General features: G+C 39.8%; 2 pseudogenes across 2 annotated transcripts in view; both read right to left on the bottom strand.

Annotated features, from left to right (window-relative positions):
• Positions 1-6,342: 6,342 nt before the first annotated feature.
• LOC114317670 (KIN17-like protein pseudogene) overlaps positions 6,343-20,207 on the bottom strand; it is a 32,045-nt pseudogene continuing 18,180 nt past the window's right edge. The window contains exon 2 of the transcript XR_014339054.1: positions 6,343-6,467. The product of XR_014339054.1 is annotated as a KIN17-like protein pseudogene (transcript). The remainder of the gene's footprint in view (positions 6,468-20,207) is intronic.
• On the bottom strand, positions 12,637-13,158 carry LOC145797505 (small ribosomal subunit protein uS15 pseudogene; annotated as a pseudogene). Its single transcript, XR_014339049.1, has one exon. The product of XR_014339049.1 is annotated as a small ribosomal subunit protein uS15 pseudogene (transcript).

The raw sequence follows: 20,207 nt of genomic DNA, 5'->3' as shown, positions 1-20,207 counted from the left end.
GCGCCTCGATTCTGGATACCAAATTAACCTAGTCTATCACCCTGTTGGAGAATAGGGAAAGTTACAAACACAGTTAGAGAAAAAAGTAGTACCCGTGGTTTTCGCGTGAAGATTATACCCTTGTTCGGCATTCCGATATTTTCTAAAGTGCTATATTCATTTCGGATCTCAAATAAAGGTAGAAATGGTTTAGCGTGATTTGGGTTTTACTTGGTTTTTAACTTCTTTTCTTTAATCTTTCAAAATATATTTATATTTTAAAAAACATTTGTGTGTTGTACTTGGGTAATTTAAAAAAAAAAAAGAAGAGAAAACAAATAAATAATAAATAAAATATATACATAAAAAAAATTGTTGTACTTGTTCAACTTAAAAACAAAATAATAATAATAATAATAATAATAATAATAATAAAATAAAATAAAATAAAATGTTGTACTTGGTTTAAAAAAAAAAAAAAAAAGACACCGCACGAGCAGCCCAACCCCAAAGGCTACTGTTTTCATGCCGCAAGAGCGGCCCACTTTCGCCGCAAGAGTGGCCCAAATTCAGCGCTCGTGCGGCCCCATCTGGTGCACAAGTGGCCCAGTTTTTTTTTTTTTTTTTAAAAAAAAGGAGAGCCCGCACGAGCGGTTGGGCTGGGCGCACGAGCGACCCAACCCAAAAAGGGCACTGCTTTCACGCCGCATGAGCGGCCCAATCCAGCCGCTGGAGTGGCCATAAATAGGCGCTAAAATAAAAAAAATAAAAAAATGCAAGTTTATATTTATTTTTATTTTCATTATTTGTTTTATCTGATTTCATTTTATTTTAATTTCTATTTCTTTTTCTTCTTCTTATACTAAAATAAATAAATAAATAAATAAATAAAAATTCTCTACAGTTTATTTATTTATTTTTATTTATCAAATTTTTTTTATTTTATTTTTTTTAAAAATAAAAAATAAAAAATAAAAAATAAAAAATTTCGAGTATAAATATGTATATTTATATATATATATATATATATTTTCTTCTTTATTTTGTTTAAAAAAAAAATTAATAATTTAACCAAACCCTACCACCCAGATTGACTTTCACTTTCCCAACTATCTCTCCCACTCTACCTCTCATCTTTTTCTTCTTCTTCAACTTCTTCTTCTCTCTAAACGCCACACACCCATAAACTCCATCAAACCCCACCATCACCAACCTTCACCCTCCTTCCTCCTCACCACCATCTCACCGCCGGTGCCCTATTTCCTCTCCGTCTGTCGAATCTCCGGCGACCACCATTTTTTCCGGCGAATCATCTTTCTTCCTCTCTTTCTTCACTACTTCAAGGTAAATCATCCCTTTTTGGTCTCCAACTTTTTATTTCTTCTGTCAATCTTGTATTGTAGTTAGATTTAGGGTTAGTTTTAAAAAAAAAAATTCAAAACTGGGCAAGAAGACGATCGCTGCATGTGCGGCCCTCTCCGGCGCACGTGCGGTCCATGCCAAAAAAAAAAAAAACCTCAGAAATAAGGGTGTTAATAATAATAATAATAATTTAGTTTTTTTTTATTTGTTATATTTGTTTAGTTTAAATTGTTTCGTTAGTGATTCTCGTTAGTTTAGGTAGTTAGTGGACTGATTTTGTTATATTTTTATTTTTATTTGTTTAGTTAGTAATTTTATTTTATTTTTCATTCTATGATGTAATTGTTCATTTAATTGTTAAGTAGTCTAGTTTTTATTTTATTTTCTGAATTTTTATTTTAGTTTACTTTCTTCTCTTCTACTAACTTAGATTGTTTAATTTAATGTTATTTTCTTATTTATTTCATCTGTGTAGTTCCACTATGTGTTTGTAAATAAATAAATACAATCAATTCGGTGGTGTGAGGATGATGCGGTTTTGAGTGATGTATGCATACATGCTATTTTTGATGAGTGCTGATATAATGGTTCCACATTTTTGGTTGTGGTGGTTGAATTATTTTCTACAGATATGTCTTCATCATCCCGCCGAGCACCCAAACGGCCTCGCAATGCCAACATTGCATTTCGGGATGTGCCAACCGATGCTTGGGCCACCAAACCCGTTGCATGTGACACATCCTTTGATGTGGACTTCTTCCGTCGCCATCAAACCACTGCATGGAGTATTCAACAACTTGAAGACCGGGGCCTCCTGGGCATCTGCACTGTCACTGAACCGGCATATCCTCGCATTGTGCGACTCTTTTATCAGCATATGTACGTCAGTGACGAGGCCCCGGGAGCTCTTTGCTCCCTTGTTGACAGAGTGGAGTTAGTGGTCACTCCAGCTTCAATTGCTGAGGTCCTCCACTGTTCCATGGCCCCTATTAATGCAAAACAGTTCCCGGTATTCACTCGAGAACTTACTGTTCCGGAATTGGTGACCGAATTTTATGAGGGACGGCAGGATGATGACAACAGTACTAGTATCCGGCAGGTACTGAAAAAGAATGTCATTCCTCTTGGCCACAAGGAAGAGCGGCGAGGGGACTTCCTCCGTGCCTTGCATCGATTTGACTTCGAGCTTTAGGTTGACATCCCTACTTTGATCTACAACCAGATGCATCGAATCTTTAATGAAGTCAAAATACGCAATACTCGGGGCAGTTCTACATGGGCCCTCCGTTTTGCCAATCTCATTACTGAGCTCATTAAAGACCAACAGACATACCCACTTCAGGCCAATGAGGTTTAGCTTCTGCAGCCCACAGTTTATGGTAAAACCCACTGGCGTCAAACCACTGCTCGCCTGCCGCCTCCACTAGTCCTCCCCGACGCCCCAGCCAATCCTAATGATGCTCCGGTAGAGCCCGCCGCCGCACCAGCGCCACCGCCACCGCCACCGCCACCGCCACCGCCACCGCCACCGCCACCGCCACCGCTATTCCGTATGACGAGGGCGCAATATCAGGCTCTTTTGGATAATCAAGCCGCCATTCAACAATCTGTGGTTGATCTCCGAACCGATTATCAGGCTTGTCGAGATTACTCACAGGCAGCATTTGATGGGTATCAGTAGTCAATTGCCTCTCTGCAAACTGACTTCTATGCATACCGAGATTCGAGTGGCCAGCGATATGATCAGTTTGATCGGCAGTTTGATCAGCATGGCACTAGGGTTCATGATGAGGCGTTCGAGACTCGGACACTGATGCTTGCCCTATTTGAGCAACATTTCCCACCACCGCCAGATCCACATCAGTGATTTCTGTATATTTCCTTTATTTTCTTTCCTTATTCATTTTGTTTTGTTTTATTTTATTTTTTCTTTTCTTTTATACTGTACCCAAAAAAAAAACAAAAACAAAAAAAATTCAAAGTGTGTGTTTGGGTGTCCTTGCCTCGCTGGATGTGTGCCCACGCTGTCTGATAAGATGCTCTCTCTCATTTTCCTATCTACTGTATCATTGCTTACATTGAGGACAATGTTATATTCCAGTTGAGGGGTGAGGGTATATTGTAATAACCATTCATGTTTGTACTTGCTGCACTTGATTGCACCACTTCACTTAATGTTTACTTTGAGCCAGTATGGTAATGATATGAGCATATGTTAATTAGAGAACATAGTGGGCTTGCATGAAAAGGGTTTATTGGGTAAATACTCACATGTGATTTTTGCACCAGGATAGTTGTTTGTGTTTGTGGTATTAGTACACTTGTCATGAGTATGCCTTAATTTACATGAACACACTATCATAGCGGTAACCTCTTTATTATAATCTCTGGTGTACATCATTGATAATGGCTAAAGTTGCAAAAAAGAATAAATGAGTAGGTAAGATTCTCTAAAAAAAAAACAAAAAACAAAAAACAAAAAACAAAAAACAAAAAACAAAACAAAACAAAACACTTGACTTGTTTGGGTTCGTAACCTCTTTAACTCGAGTTATTAAGCCCGTAGGGGTGTCTCTACACCTAGTGCCTTAAAACCGTCTGGTTTGGGAGTTATTGGCCCAATACTTGCTACATGAGTTAATTAGAAAGCTTAAGAGACCTAGACATTACACAGTTAAGGAAAAATAAGAATGACTTGTTCAGATTCGTAACCTTTTCAGCTCGAGCTATTAAGCCCATAGGGGTGTCTCTACACCTAGTGTCCTAAAACCGTCTGGTTTGGGAGTCATTGGCCCAATGCTTGTTACATGGGTTGACTAGAAAGCTTAATGGATCGGGACATTGCACAGTCTTTAAAAAAAAAAAAAAAAAAAAAAAAAAAAATTGAGAATCTTGGTTACAACAGTTTAGTTTTTCTGTATATGTTGAGTGTTATTATGAGTTACACTTGGCTATTATAGTGGACAGTTAACTAATATGGAGATGGCACTTTACACCGAAGGTACTAATGATGTGTCTACTAGCATTCACAAGTACAGGGAACTTTACTTTTGTATAAACTGAATTGTGATTTTGGCTCAATTGATTCCTTCATACTTGTCCACTGTGTCTTCAATGACTCATCATGTCTTAATATCATACTCTAGTGGCACATAAGTTGGTTGTTGTGTGGAGTAATGTGGTTAATTGTTGTTGAGCGGATATGAATATGTTGATGTTTGTGGGTATCATATCTGAAAACCCTTACAAGACTATACTCGTCTACTTGGGGTAATCTTGTGGTTTAAAGGCTTGTTGCATATGTTAAATGCAATCGTAATCCCTACGAAAGTGGCTGAGAGTATTTTACTTTTCTTATTTCTTTTGTTTTGCTTAAGGACTAGCAAAATGTAAGTTGGGGGTTGTGATGTTGGCCGAAAGGTACCACATTGAGGCTACTTAAGTTACATTTTTAGTCTTTCAATTTTATTTATTTGGTAGAGATGATATGTTTCGTGCACTTGTACAGATTTGGCAGGAAATATGAAACTTCAATCAAAAAGGGCGCGAAAGCAAATTCTCCGTGCGAGAAGTGAAGAATCCGAGCCAGCCAGACCACCGCACATGTGGCCAAGCTTCACCGCACGTGCGGCCCACCACCGCTCGTGCGGCCCATATGGGAGCTCGAGCGGCCCACCTAGGGACGCGTGCACAGAATTTTGGGTCTGTTTTGCTTAGAATAAAAGATAGAAAAATAGCCAAAATGAGGGTTCGAAAAATTAATTCAGAGAAAATGGAGGCCAGGGTTCTAAAGAGGTGATTATTTGACCAAAACTTGAAGGACACTTCCATGGGGGTTTCTTCCTCAACTTCTTCCTCTTCCCACTCCTCCATGAGTGGCTAGTCATTTTTTCTAGGGTTTTGATGAAACCCTAGCCATGTAATAGGATTTTTCATTAGCTTTAATTGTGAATTAGTTTGAATGGATGTATGGATGATTTAGAAGTTTTTAATATTTGTTTCTTTCATCTCTTCAAGCATTTTACTCTCTGTGATTGTTTAATGTTTTCCATACAATAGTTTTCTTCGTGTTTCTATTCAAAGTACGAGACGAGTCATGCTATGAGAGACGGGTCGTATTGCTCCTATAGTTTAGAGCAAACGACTCGTACTACTCAGGATGATTCGTGCCTGTACGTTGAATGCGATAACCCTTTTGATCAATATTTCAAACTTTTAGTTGTGAAATATTGGGTAGTTCAAACCGAATCACAATTGTTGGCCAATGTTAAGTTTCATTCATGTGGTTTGTGGTGAATTCTCTGCCCTAGGATTTTTTTCAAAAATTAATATCTCAAACCCTAATTTTAATTGTCAGAATAATTCCTCAATTTCATTTAATTGCTGTTTAGCTATAAAATCAATCGTATCTTTTTAATCAAAATTAATTTAGGAATGTTGCGATTGAATTAATCTAATTCACATTTGTCCCTGCGGATCGATACCTGGACTTGTCATTATTCTGATAGAATTTGGTATAGTTTAGTGATTTATTTTTAGTGTGTAACGACCCATCAGTAGTATTAGAAAATGATAGAGAATATACCTCCTTTCCAAAGAATTACAACTGAATCAGGAGCCTGCTTTTGGTTTGTTTAGGTGGTGGAAACATTTCTTAGGAATAAATAAATAAACAGAAAGACAAATAAAACTAAACAAAGCAATTCCAAATTCTATCTAGCTATGCATCTAGCCGACCCCATTTGACGGGACTTAAAGCTTGGTTTGATTTGGTTTATCTAGCTATGCATCTGATCCACTTGGAGGGTTTTGTCCATGAAAATGAGGAAAGTGGGAAGGAAGGTTTGCACTGAAAGCATACTTTCACTAGGTGAATTCTATCTACCTAGAACTGATCAAACAACTCCACCAAACCAAGAGGTAAAGCAATTCATAATCAAGGAGCCCAAATTTTAAAATGCAGAAAATAAATGTACGAGTGCCCAGTTAGTCATAACAGAAGTAGCAATATTGAAGCCCAGACGCTGATAAATCTCTGTCACGTAATTCGCGCACGTGACAATATTGAACAAAAACCCACGTGGGATATGATACACCTTCTGTTCCCATCAGGACTCCAAAGATTCCTGAGCAAGATGTGGCAGTACAAGTTTGACAATTGACAAAGTAATCCAAAACCAAATCCAATCTCAATTTGGAGGTCACTAACAGGTGTATAAAATGGATTATTCACATAATACGTAATATAAGCACCAAAAGTCCAGTAATAAGGGCAATTCTGGAAAACATTAAAGAGTGGTGAGGTTGCATGGCTGAAGCAGTGAACAAAGAATGTCTCCATGATACATTTGAAGTAGTGGAAACACCAGTAGTACAAGGCATATGTCTGAACTTTGTGGATGACACGCTCTCCTTTGTAGACAAAGAATTGATAGACGGGGAAGTAGTAGAAAATTGGATAGATGAATAGAGGAGGACACAGCTACTCAAAGGAGATATGAAACTTGTGAACCAAGGTCCTTGAACACCACAATCATGTTGTCCGAGTTCCCATCAAAATATTCCTTGAGACTTTTCTTGAAGTGAAGGGCAATGAGCTTTTCATAGAGCCCGGTTGGTTTGGGAGGGTCAGGTGGCGCTGCCTAGAAGGACAATATTTTTTTCACTTTTTATACAAAAGATGAACACTAAGTTATTTAGATCAGATGAAATATAAAAGTAACAAATAAATGCAGGGGAGATAAATAAAATAAAATAAAATAAAAAACTCTAAATCAACACATGTAACAAGAGATTACAAGAACAAATGCAGCAGTGGCTTGTCCAGTAACAAGTTTCTATATTAATCACTAAACAAGGTTATGCCGATAAAAGACACAAATCCGAATAGATACTTTTGGGCGGGAATTCAGGCATCACATTTTTAGCCAATTTATATTCTCAATTTTCCTCATGTTTTAAGTTCATTCATTATAGAAAATTGTTAAGGGAAACAAAGTTGGTGGCACATTGTTCTTGAGACCTATGTGCATGAAATGCATACACAAACAAATCAAAGAACATTCTAATAATGCAGTCAATAGGACAAAATCACGATGTAAAGAATGTGCAGCACATAGTTTAGAGTTCTCATCACATTGACCATTAAAACAACTTTCAAAGGTAAATGAGTTTAGTTCCGTGCCATGTAAGAACCATCTGAGGATTAAAGAATGCCCAGGGAGAAATTCACAGTTTTCACATTATTGATTTGATTGCATTCATGTTAAATTCTAGTTCTTGTTTCATTCTTTCACATAAAAACTCCACACTTAACAAGATATTTCAAACTTTTGGGGTTAGCTATTCATTTACAGCTAGCGCTAAAATTGCCTGTCAACTAAACCTAGCCCACTTTCTTTAGGCATAAGAGCATGAAGAGACAACTGCTATAACATAGCACAGCTGGAGAGCAGAACCATTATCAAAATTAGACCCTAAATATTATAATAGATTCAGATATTGACCAACATACCAAAGCATCAGAATCGTCAACGCAGCTAATTAAAACCATTATGAATTAATCACCAATTCACCATTATATCCATTTGAATCAAAATGTTAGTTCCTTCACGAAAAAAACCACAATAATGCTCTACAACTATGAGAAATTTTATTTCATTCACTCAGGAAAGAATAGCCATACTCCCAAGAATAATTTTTTTTTGTTGGTAGGTAAGCAAATTAGATATACCAAAAAGTAGAGTTTAAAATGAGTCTCGATGCACCCCCGAGGGGTACACAAAAGATGGCCAAGCAAGCCATGAAAGCAAAGCATACAACTCAATAGCCTAGCACTTTTTTTTTTCAAAAAAAAAAAAAAACTGTCACGGCTCGAGAGCTAGGCCAAGAATAGTGATTCTTAGGAAAGGAAAAAATTAAAATACGGGTTTTTCTTTTTTTTCTTTTTGTATATTGAAAGCAGAAGTAAACATAATAACATGCACAGTGGCTAAGACAAATTCATCAGAAAAATCAGATCCCTCGAGTCGTGGATTATAAATTTGAAAATTCTTTCCGGATCAACCCAAAAATTACTTTCATCTATATCAAAATAGAAAAAGAACTAAAATTTTGCCCAATATTCACTAATGCTAACAGGAATGTTTGATTCAAGGATCTATCTGTATCTCTCCCTCATTGAAGAGGCACAAGTTCTATAAAATGAAGAACAAGTAAGCTAAATAGCTGCAATAGCATCCACACCTCGAAGATGGCAAAACAAAAGGCTGACAAAAGCTCTATTGTTAGAATCGTATGATTCGGTTCGATACACATACAAATCGATACGAACTGGCAGAGAGAATCGTAAATGGCAATGAATCACACATGTATCGTTGAAACGATCACCGAATCATAAGAATTGCAGAATCGCACGATTCTAGAAATCGCGGGTAAACCCGCGACCAGTCGGACCCGAATAGATTTCTTTGATTTCTAATGCATTTTTTTTTTGCTTTATTTTGCTAGAGAATGGATCGACTAGGTCTTCTAAGACCTTTCAAGTTGTTATATAATAATCCCATTGTCTTTTGGTGTTCCTATTAACTCTCAAACGACAAAACCTTAGAAAAAAAATGTTTTTCTCTTTCTCTTGTTACGAAGAAGTAGCTTTTGCTGTTGGGTCCTTGCGCCTTAAACTTTAATTGAATCTTGAAACTTCAACAAACTTTTTTGAGGTGTCGCTTGGACTTTGAGCTGCAATTGGTCCACAAACTCCATACGATAATGTTTGCTGTACAAGAACTGAATTGAATAGTTTATAGTTTGCCCACTTTGAGCCTTTTTATTACTTAAGTACCTCTGTTATTGCTGTCATTGTGTTATTGGTGTTGGAGTTTGGAGTTTGGAGTTTTTAATTGCACTCTTTATCAAGATTAAAGAATGGTTGATAATTTTATTTTATTTTTAACCTTTTATATACATCTAAAAATTTAGTATATTTTTGTATTTATTAAATTTTTTTTCTTAGAATCTATCACAAATATTTTACCTTTTAAGTACACATCTAGATTAGGTGCATCTAAAAAAAAAAAATTAAAATATGAAAAATAATAATTAAAATAATAACATAGCACAAAATAAAAAACCAAACAGCATTTTCATTGAGTTGTGTCTAAACAACATTTTAATTGCTCTCTTTATCAAGATTGAAGAACGGTTGATAAATTTTTTTTTTTTTTTTATACATCTAAAAATTTAGTATATTTTTGTATTTATTAATTTTTTTTCTTAGAATATATCACAAATATTTTATCTTTTAAGTACACACCTAGATTAGGTGTAACAACCCTCATTTTGACTTAGTCATACTTGCATACATTTATGGATGATCTTGTATTATTATGTGCATTTGCAAATCTTGTCTTGTTTTGCTTGAATGATTGCTTGCATGCTTTGTTCTTGACTGATGTGTTGCCGAGGTCATCTTAAGCCTAGACACCTTCGAGACCTTTATCACTTAGAACTATCTTGGAACCCCTTCGGTTGACCTCCACCTTCACCCTGGCATATTGGCTGAGATGTCACTATCTGGGCCGAGGTTCGCGTCACCAAGGCCGAGATGTGCATCATCTGGGCCGGGATGGTAATATCTAGGCGTTCTAGATCCTTGATCCTTACATGAGTGATTTTGTTCCTGGAATGGTATGACCTAGACCGAAGTGTGGCACATCTAGGTCAAGGTGTGACACAGCGTAGTCAAGTGTTGTCCTTCAAAGCCGATGTCATTGTTACCCTGCTTGCCGAAGCTTTGCCCTTAGCTGAGGTCATCACTTGCCGGAGTACTCTTGTTGTTTAGCTTGTTGAGTACACTTTGTCTTGGTCTTGTCTTGTCAAGTCAGTCACCTTTTCGAGTAGAGCCTATCAGCCGATGCCACGTGTCCCGACAGAGGGATTAAGTCAGTGATTGTCGTGAGGAGCATACCTTTTTGTATCAATTGTTAAAATTGATGTATTATTGATTGATGTATTGATATATTACAATGATTCCTATATATAGAAGAGAGGATGTGGGAAGAGAATAGGTGAGTGTGTAGTAGGTGGTAGTGGTAGGTGTGTAGTAGGTGAATTTTAACAGCCCCCCGCAAACTCAAGGGGGATAGGAACTAACCAACTTGAGTTTGGAGAGAGTAACAAAACAAGAAAAATACATAAAAATAAAAGAGGATAGGAGACACTGTATGGTCGTGTCAGACCATTGGTGGTGAAGACACTGGATGGTGGTGTCATAACGTTGTAGAGGACACTGTATGGTGGTGTCATAACGTTGTAGAAGATACTGTATGGGGGTGTCATAACGTTGTAGAGGACACTGTATGGTGGTGTCATAACGGTGTAGAGGACACTGGATGGCGGTGTCAGACCAATGTAGAAGATAGTTTATGGGGTCATGTCGGACCGTTGTAGCAGACAATGTTGTGACAGTTGTTGTGACAGTTTACAGAGTCTTGCTGGACCCTTGTAGAAACTAACCGGAATCAATGTCGGGACAGTTTACAGAGTCTTGTCGGACCCATGAAGGAGCTAACCGGAATCAATGTCGGGACAGTTTACAGAGTCTTGTCGGACCCATGAAGGAGCTAACCGGAATCAATGTCGGGACAGTTTACAGAGTCTTGTCGGACCCCTAAAAAGTCGCACCCTCAAAAGGTGTGCCCAATCTGTCAAAAAAGGCATGCCATCAAAAGGCGTGCCCAATCCATAAAAAGGCGTGCCATAAAAAGGCGTGCCATCAAAAGACGGGCCATCAAAAGGTGCGCCCATGTTGTCGTCGAGCGCCGAGCGGCGCATGATGCGCGTGTCTGCCTCTTCGTCAGGGTCTTTATAAACTGAGGCGGAGGCTGTGCTTCAGACAGAAGCGAAGACAAAAAAACTTTGTGAAAAAAACTTTTGAAAAAACTCTTCATTTTCTGAGAGAGATATTCGTTTTCTGAGAGATTGTCTCTAAGAGCTGCAAATCTTGAAACACTCTGTAACACTCGGTTGCCCAGAAAATGGCCTCTTCGTCCCGTAGTCTGCTTACTCTCTTTCCAGACCTCAACGAGTCAACAAGAGAGATAACTGGTGCGGTGGCCCGTGAACCTCAACCAAACACCTCTGATTTTGCTCCGTTGAACTTTCCGATGCGGTCTGTGGAGCAAAAAATGGCGGTGCAAACTGATATTGAGGCCAATCAGTATACTTTGAAGTCATGTGTGGAGACCATGACGGCGGTCACAAACTTGTCGCACCGGCTGCAAAGTAGAACAAATGAGGTGCAGCAGCTAAACGCCCAACTGGCTCTGCTCCAACGCATGTATAAGGATGCGCGAGCAGAGATAAGTGTGCTAAAGGCAGAAAACAAGGAGCTGAAGCGGAAGGCCACCGTGATGTTCCGATTTGGAGGTCCACCATATGCTGCAGTGGAGGAGCAGGGAGGAGTGAACATGCTCGGTGGATTAGGAAACACGGAGGCAGCACCGTCAAGGGCCGCCCAGGACGGAGGCAAGAAGAAGAGACCGGCGGCAGAGTAGAGAAGAAAAATCCCGCCTGTGGATGATGTTTGTTTGTTTTGTTTTTTTTTTTTTTTTTGTGTAAAATTGTGATCGGGGTTGATCCCGGAGATGAATAAAATATGGGTGTTGTGCAAATTGGTAAAATGTTTGGTTTTTTTTTTTTTTTAATTGAGCATGAGGATGATGAATATATAATGATGAATAAAAATAATAAATGTGGGAGTGGGGAACAGACTGTTAATGGGTTCTGAAACGGTGGGATGAAAGAGAAAAAAAATATAAAAAAATAATAATAATAAAAAGAATGGGTCAAATTGTGAGTGTGTGGAGAATTATTATTTTAGAGGATGGTGTATGGTCAGCATGATGATTCAGAGCCAGTTGGGTGAGATAGTGTGTTCCTGTGTTGGATAGTTGTGGCCATCTTTTATATATGTATTTATATATATATATATATATATCAATAGGACCAAGTGATGTATGCTGCAAAACCGAAGAGGAGTTGTAAGTGGTTCATGTGGGTTGATTTTGCTAGCATATTGTAATATTATAATGGCCATACATGTGCTGCAAGTGGTTTGGTGATAAGTAGTCTGTCTGGCTTGTTTGGTGGAGATTGGTTTAAAAAATAAAAAAGGGTATGGGTATGTGCAAAAGGTGGTGGATAAGGGGTTGGAAAGTGGTCACCCTGGTGGATGTCCTTGAGTAGAGAGAGAGAGAGAGAGAGAGAGAGAGAGAACTGTGTTGTTTTTTTATTTTGAGAGAGCTGTGTATGCTAATCTGAAGCAGAGCCTGTAGCACATGAAGCTTGTGTGTTGGCAGTGGTTGCCTCATATTTCCAGACAGGAGGGAGCTTCTTCGTTTTCTTGTAGTATCGAGCAAGTCGGTGAATCCTGCTCTCGACAAGGATCAGCCTAAACTTGGAATCTTTGTCCTTCCTGTTCGTCTCCAAATGCTTCCTGATTGCAACAGCCTTCTTGATCAAGTGGTACAGATCCTCAGGAATTTCCGGAGCAAGCCCGTGAGCTTTGAGGATACGCAAGATCTTGCTTCCGGTAACGCTCTTGACCTGAGCAAGACCGTGAGAATCACGAAGAATAACTCCGATCTGTGACGGAGTCATACCTTTCTTCGCGAATTTGCAGATGTTCTCTTCAACATCTGGAGAGGAGATCTTGAGCCAACTGGGAGGAGTTCTCTTGTAAGGCAGTGCCGAAGCGGAGATACCCTTACCGCGACTGTGCATGCGACCCATGGTGACTTGTCAAGATTGATTGCGGTTAGAGATGATGGACCAGAAGGTAATGGAGTTGATGGAGGTTTCAATAAGCATGGTTGGGGTCCGGCGGGCGGTGAAGGCAAGGTTGCCGCCCGCCAGAAGGTGAAGATCACCAAGAGCTAACCTTGCTCTGATACCAAGTTAAAATTGATGTATTATTGATTGATGTATTGATATATTACAATGATTCCTATATATAGAAGAGAGGATGTGGGAAGAGAATAGGTGAGTGTGTAGTAGGTATGAAGTAGGTGAGGAGTAGGTGGAGAGTAGGTGAAGTAGGTGAGTGTGTAGTAGGTGGTAGTGGTAGGTGTGTAGTAGGTGAATTTTAACATCAATCTTGCCTTTTAGAGAGAGAAGCTCTAGGAAGAAGAAGGGGAAGTTTGAGCTAGAGAGTGTGAACTTCCAAGCTTGATCGTTCGAGCTTGAGCCGTTAGATTCGAGATTTGAGGTTAGAATCTTAACCTATTCTTGTTCTTATTCATCAACTAGCTGCATTGCACGATCAAACCTGTTCTACATGCCATTCATCGATTTAAAGTTGGTTTTAGAAAGAGAAAACGGTTTTCATGTGTTTTTGAAGAAAAGCCTCGTTTGATCCGAAAGTTTGCATTAAGGCTCATACTTTTGTGTTTGTTTTGATAAGATCCTTGAGTGTGGGTACCCAGGTCCATGTTTTTGAAATTATAGCATGAAATCTCAGCTTTTGTAATAGCAAGTTTTGATCTTTGCATTCATCTTCCTCATGTTCGTGTTCTTCAAGTTCTTCATGCTTATGTTCTTCATGTTTATCAAGAGGGAAACCCAGATTTTTCCCGACTTCGCTTTTGAAAGTGGCCATCGAGGCTACACCTCGGCAAGGAGGTGTGAGACCTCGGCCTAGACCTGGTAGTTGCCCAGCGTGTTTTTCCAAAGATAAGAAACTGTGTTTCAATTTGATTGACTTAGTTTTTGAAGAATGCCGAGGTCATTTGCATGTAAGCTAGACTTGTTTCGAGTAGTGCATTCAATAGACTTTGCCATGTGTTGTAGGACTTGGACTTGCCTTGACCCCGACGTTTGAAGAACTGAGTGAGTGGTATTTTTAATAAAGCTATGTTATACGTTTTGATAAAGACTTTGCTTTGCTCTGTTTTGAAAGTGTTTGTTAAGCATGAATAATTGTCCCTGTTTTGTATATCAAGTATGAGCTTGTCTCGATGACCTTCTCGGAAAGTCCCTCGTGCTGGAGGACTCTAAACTTTCGCAGCACATCTTGCCTTGAAAGTCCCTTGTGTTGGAGGACTCTAAACTTTCGCAGCACCCTTGATTTGTACTCTAGTGTTAGAGGGCTACGGCCTTTGTAACATAGGTCCCTCGTACTGGAGGACTCTAAACTTTCGCAGCACATCTTGCCTTGAAAGTCCCTTGTGCTAGAGGACTCTAAACTTTTGTAGCACCCTCGTTTGAGATGCCTCTCTTGCTTCGTCGTGTTTTGCCACGGACGGTTTACCGCGTGGATACGTTTGCCAGAATGTTATTATTTGTAATATGTGATGCTAGTAAGTGTTCCCTGAAGCTTTGAAGATCTGTTAGATGGACGAGGTCCATTCCTTGTTATATATAAAGTTTTGTCTTGTATTGTTTTGAAAGGACTTCGGCTATTATTCATGCAAACCCCTTTATTATTTATACCATTCACTGAGTATCCAAGCTCACCCTCTCTATATATATGTAGGTGACGAGCAAGAAGGTGGTGACGCCTAGATGTGATTCTGGAGCTTATTTTGAATTTTGATTATGTCGGCCTAACCTGTAATTACGTCGGCAGTCTTGAAAATTATGCTTCTCGATTTGTAATACTTGCATGTTGCATACGTCGGCTTGAGAAGCTTTTTGATCAAGATGCGTGTTTTGTATACATGTTATGTCGGCAGTGAGGATGTCGGCAATTCTGAAAAGTTTGCTCCTAGCTGTATTTCATGTGTTTTGTTCATGTCGGCTTGTGAAGCCCTTTTATTAATATGAAAGATGTAATTTGTACTTTGTTTCGTTTGTATCTGAGTTGTAACCCATCTGCAGATGATTGCTATCTTATTTGACTTATGCACAGCTCTTATGGACTAATCTTTTTGTATAAATCGCTTCCGTACTTGTTAGCCCCATATAATTGTACACTGATTGTGTGTGAATTTTGTAAGTTGGCCTTCGGTAATCTCGGATTACTAGCCATTACGGCACCAAACTACTAGGGGCGGTTTGGGGCCGTGACATTAGGTGCATCTAAAAATTAAAAAATAATAATTAAAATATGAAAAACAAATCACTAAAAATAACATAACACAAAACAAAAAACCAAACAGCATTTTCATTGAGTTTAGTGTAAATATTTCATATTTGTAAGATAAATGTAATATTTAAGTGCATAGTGTAGACGCGCCCGAGGGCCTCATGCTACAGTTCGGACTCAATTTGTGTCACGGTTCTTAATCTGAACCAAAGAGTCCAAATCTGGCAAATCGTTTTGAGAAACAGATTTTTGAAAAAGTAGTGCCAAACATGGATTGCTTTGCCAGATACAGAGTCGCCACCTAAATATTTTAAAATGGGGAAATTTAGGAAACCCTGACTCGGTGCCGAAGGCCACATGTCCGTCATCACCGGAGTTTGTCTCAGCTCGGGAGCTTGGGTACGATCGGGGAAGGTCAGCTATGAGCACCCCCTTTCGCCCGGTCCGAAGACCGGCCTCTACTAACCGTGATATCCGATTTTGAAAACTTTATGTGTTCTTAAACCAATTGTTAGCCTAGAATTACTATGTTAAGCGCGCAGCAAACAAGTATAGGCCAAACCGCCCAAATTGGAACAAAGCATTTCATGTTTGTTTTGAAAATGGTTTGCTACTCGTAAGCAGGCTAAAATGCAGGTTTTGCCACCCTCAAGTGGGCTTTTGGAAAAGATGATTTTGCCACTACCTAGTGGGCTTAAAAAAATTGTAGTTTTAATGCATTATCCCAATTTAAGCAATTTGACCTCCACCCACAGGCATTCAAGCAGTTTATCTCATGTAAGCACTTAGCCGCATGGTAGACATACTATCATGGCAACACCCACACGCATGCTGGATGCTAAAGCATAACTACTTACATTGTACTCCGTGCCAAAACAGTAAACTAGTTAGCAAACATGCATGTCCTAGTTCATGTTAAAATGACTAATGCATCGCATGCGAAAATGTAATTAGAGTAGGCTCGGTTAACCTAAATATGGCATATGAGATGCAACCAATTGATTCACGTATTCAATTTGGAATTTGAAGTACGAATGCAGTTAGCATGATGTACCGAGCCTAATGCGTGTAATACAAATGCATGAATGCACGCATGCATAGCATAAGGTATGCTAATTTCAAAAAATGCCCTAATCTACCATCATAAGCAGGTAAATAAAAGGGAAGAAAGAAATGGGGATTGGAAGACATACACACACTCACCCACACTTATTACATGTTTACCCTCACTCAGAGGGTCCAAATGAATATTACAGTCCCAAAATAATAAATAAATAAAATTATTACAAAATTTCGAATTTAATTTAAAAGAAAAGATAGCAAGGGAGGAAAAGAGGGTAGTCGCAGCCTCTGCCTCGGGACGTGCGAACGATGCATGCTCGAATCCGTCTCGCCCGGAAAACCCGCACTGTACTCCTGCTGCCTCTGTTTGTACTGCCTTGTCTTTCTGAAAATTGCCAAAGTACTGGAGCAGGTTCCTTATATCCTGCAGGGCACCACCGGCCGGGCAGAATTTCCACCGGCACTCCACAATTTCCATCGGCACTCCAGAGATTCATCGGCACTCCATAGATTGCCGGTCGGCACAAAATTCTGCCGGTCGGCAGAAACTTCCTACAGAAGACAATTTGACAGCAAACAGAGAACAGACAGTGCATGGCATGGGATTTTCAGGTACATGTGGGCATGGTTGTGCTTCTTATCATGCTTTGAACTCAAAGAAGCATGACCTTCGATCCTTGAGCCATCAATGGTGCATGATGACTCAAGGGATCGAATTCGCCACTTAATATGAAGATGCATGCAACGAAAACAATGAAATCCGAAACCTTATCATGGCGAAGTCAAAGGCGTCGGGGACCGAAAGTTAAGGCGCGTTGCATCACTTGTGGTATGAACGCCCCCCAACTCCCACACTTGGTTTGACACCCCAAACCAAGTAATGCAATGCATGTTATGCAAAACATGGCTCAAAATGCAACATGATATCAATGTGCAAGGTATGCCAAGAATCATGCAACTAGTATGGCAAGCATGCAATATTAGACATACAAGACACAAATGTGATGCAAACACGGACGCTTTGAGCAATAGAATCATCATGCTACAACAACATATGAAGCAATCACACATCAATCATGAAGCAATCATGCAAAGATGGCTTAAAATGGCAAAGGGGCAGACCCTCACCCTCCTCAAAACAGTGGCCAAAAGTGTTCGATAGATGGACCAATGTTCATGCCAACATGCAAACTAATGGTCCCAAGGCTAAGGCACAAAAAGGAAGGCATTTCACCCTCACTAACATGACCACCCATGGCATGATTGGGGCAAGCAAAAACAGAATTTTAATATGTAAAGTAAGGCTCCAAACCCTCCTAGTATGGCAGCTAAGATGACTCCCAAGATGCACATGCACTAAGGCCCATGTATAGGCAAAAAAGGGGACACCTTCAAGACATAAAAGAGGCCATGCATGCACACATACAAGCGTGATTTTTGGACTGAAATAGCATGGCAAACAACCTCCACTCATCAAAGTAGACCAACTAAGGCACTTATGACTCATATACTTGAGGGCTCACAAGCCAAAATGCATAGCAACCATAACAAACATGCCAAACATGGCCAAGTTGATAACCAACAGATTTTAAGCATGGAAAAACAATGCTAAATGCTTCATGGAACCAAGCAAACACACACAAGAATCATGGCCTAATCATGAGATACAATTCTAAGCAAAATGGAGCAATACAAAGCAAGTATTACAAGCATACAAGGAGGCCCAAATCCGGCCAAAAACAGAGATCCCACATGACCTAAAAACACCCAAAAAGTTCTGAAATGGAGCAAAAACCAAGCAAGCATGCATGTCACCCTTTTGAGCTCAAAATGCAAAGAAAAAAAAAACATAAAGGGAGAGGGGTGTCCCTCCCCTATGCAAGACTTCAAACCAACTTTTTAAACACCAAAAAAAGAACTGGATTTTAGTGATGAAAAGATCAAAATGCTGAAGTGAACAAAACCTTATCAAAGAGGCACCAAAATGGACCAAACAAGGCCTATAAGGGTGGGTTTGCACTCAAACCACAAAGTGACCTTAATGAAAGTGCTAGAGCAGGAAAATATAAGCCTTTTTCATGTTATACATAAGAGCTAAAACAACAAGCAAGATAGGTAGAAAACTATTGCAAGTTTGGGGAATAAAAAACAAGATGCTCACCCTTGAAGAACCCTTGAAGAACAAATGGTCTAGCCCTCTTCTTTTGATCAAAACCAGTCCAAAAACTCAAGAAACAACCCCCCAAGTCCCTCAATCTCGGAATAAGGTGTAATGGTGTGTGTAATGGTGCAAAAGTAAGGTAAAAAACACCTTTTTAGCTAAGAAACACACACAAAGGGAGAGAGGGAGGGAGGTATAGAGATAATATGTATCTATATCTCTAAGGGCTGGTTTTTGCTTCTAAGAGTCTAACCTAGAACCAAGAGGAAGGCCCCTCTCTTATAGGACTCCCTCTTGCAAAGCTTATACAACAAGCTTGGCTAGAGGGAAATCCCTCCATACACGTGTATGGAGGGGGGGAGAGTTGGTGCCAGCTATCACAGCTGGCACAAAATATCTCCATAAAGTGGATGAACAGTGGTCGGCTGCCCAAAAATGTCATTTCGACAAAAAACAGTGCCGACCGGCAACAAACTATGCCGACCGGCAATAAAATATGCCGACCGGCAAACAGAAGTGCCGATGGAAGAAAAAGACCAGCCGGTGGCCTCCAGCCACTGCCGGTGGTGTGTGGGGATGTCTCACAAGGCATTCCCTACCCTCCCAAGGAAAAACACAAGTGTTCGGTGTAAAACCGGACACTAAACGGTCAAGTTCGGAGATTCTGAGGTAGGGCGCGCGAGCCGGGACCTCCGGGAACTCCAAACGAACACAAACATGGATGATCACCGAGTGCTCAAACGGTGACGTCCAAGTCTTGAGGACGGTCAAAAATAGGGTGTCTACAGTTGCCCCTCTTTGACAGAACTCGAAAGTCATAACAATGACGGGAGTGAATGTCAAAGCCTAGAGACGACCCATTTTTGACAAGGCCGAAGACTCAGACAAACGTGCAAGACAAACAAGATATGCGCCCGAAGGCAGGGGCAAAATGCAAGACAATGCACAGAGCCGGGCATAACTCATGATCAAGTAAAGAAAGCTGTAACGAAGCATACATGCAACGGTTTTAAGCATAGCATACACCAAACTACACTACAATGCAGAAAGGATGTAAGAGAATTATGCAATTCTCAATACGTCTCACTCGGAGGATACAATACCTGTGCGGCTCGTCTGGTTGCACCAGCCTCAAATGAACCGTACATACAATATCGTACCTGAAAAGAAAACAAACTTAACAGGTACAATATCCTTAGCAACATGCAAAGTAGTGAACTCGAAATGCGTAACAGCGCAAAGCAAGTGGGGAGCATAACAATGCTGTGGAAATACAACTAGGTAAGTGGAGCAAGCGGTCTACGCGGGCGACGAAATTGAGCATGAGCATGCGGTCTACGCAGGTAATGAAATTGATAAATCATGCGGTCTACGCAAGCAAAACATGCGGTCTACGCAGGTAATGAGATTAAACATGCGGTCTACGCAAACAAAACATGCAATCTACGCAGGTAATGAAATTGATAAATCATGCGGTCTACGCAAGCAAAACATGCGGTCTACGCAGGTAATGAAATTAAACATGCGGTCTACGCAATCAAAACACGCGGTCTACGCAGG

The sequence above is a fragment of the Camellia sinensis genome, chromosome 1 (assembly GCF_055761805.1).
Source record: "Camellia sinensis isolate YWXY chromosome 1, ASM5576180v1, whole genome shotgun sequence".
In the NCBI taxonomy this organism is placed as follows: domain Eukaryota; kingdom Viridiplantae; phylum Streptophyta; class Magnoliopsida; order Ericales; family Theaceae; genus Camellia; species Camellia sinensis.
The sequence above is the reverse complement of the archived record's forward strand: the minus strand, read 5'-3'. Positions and strand labels throughout refer to the sequence as shown.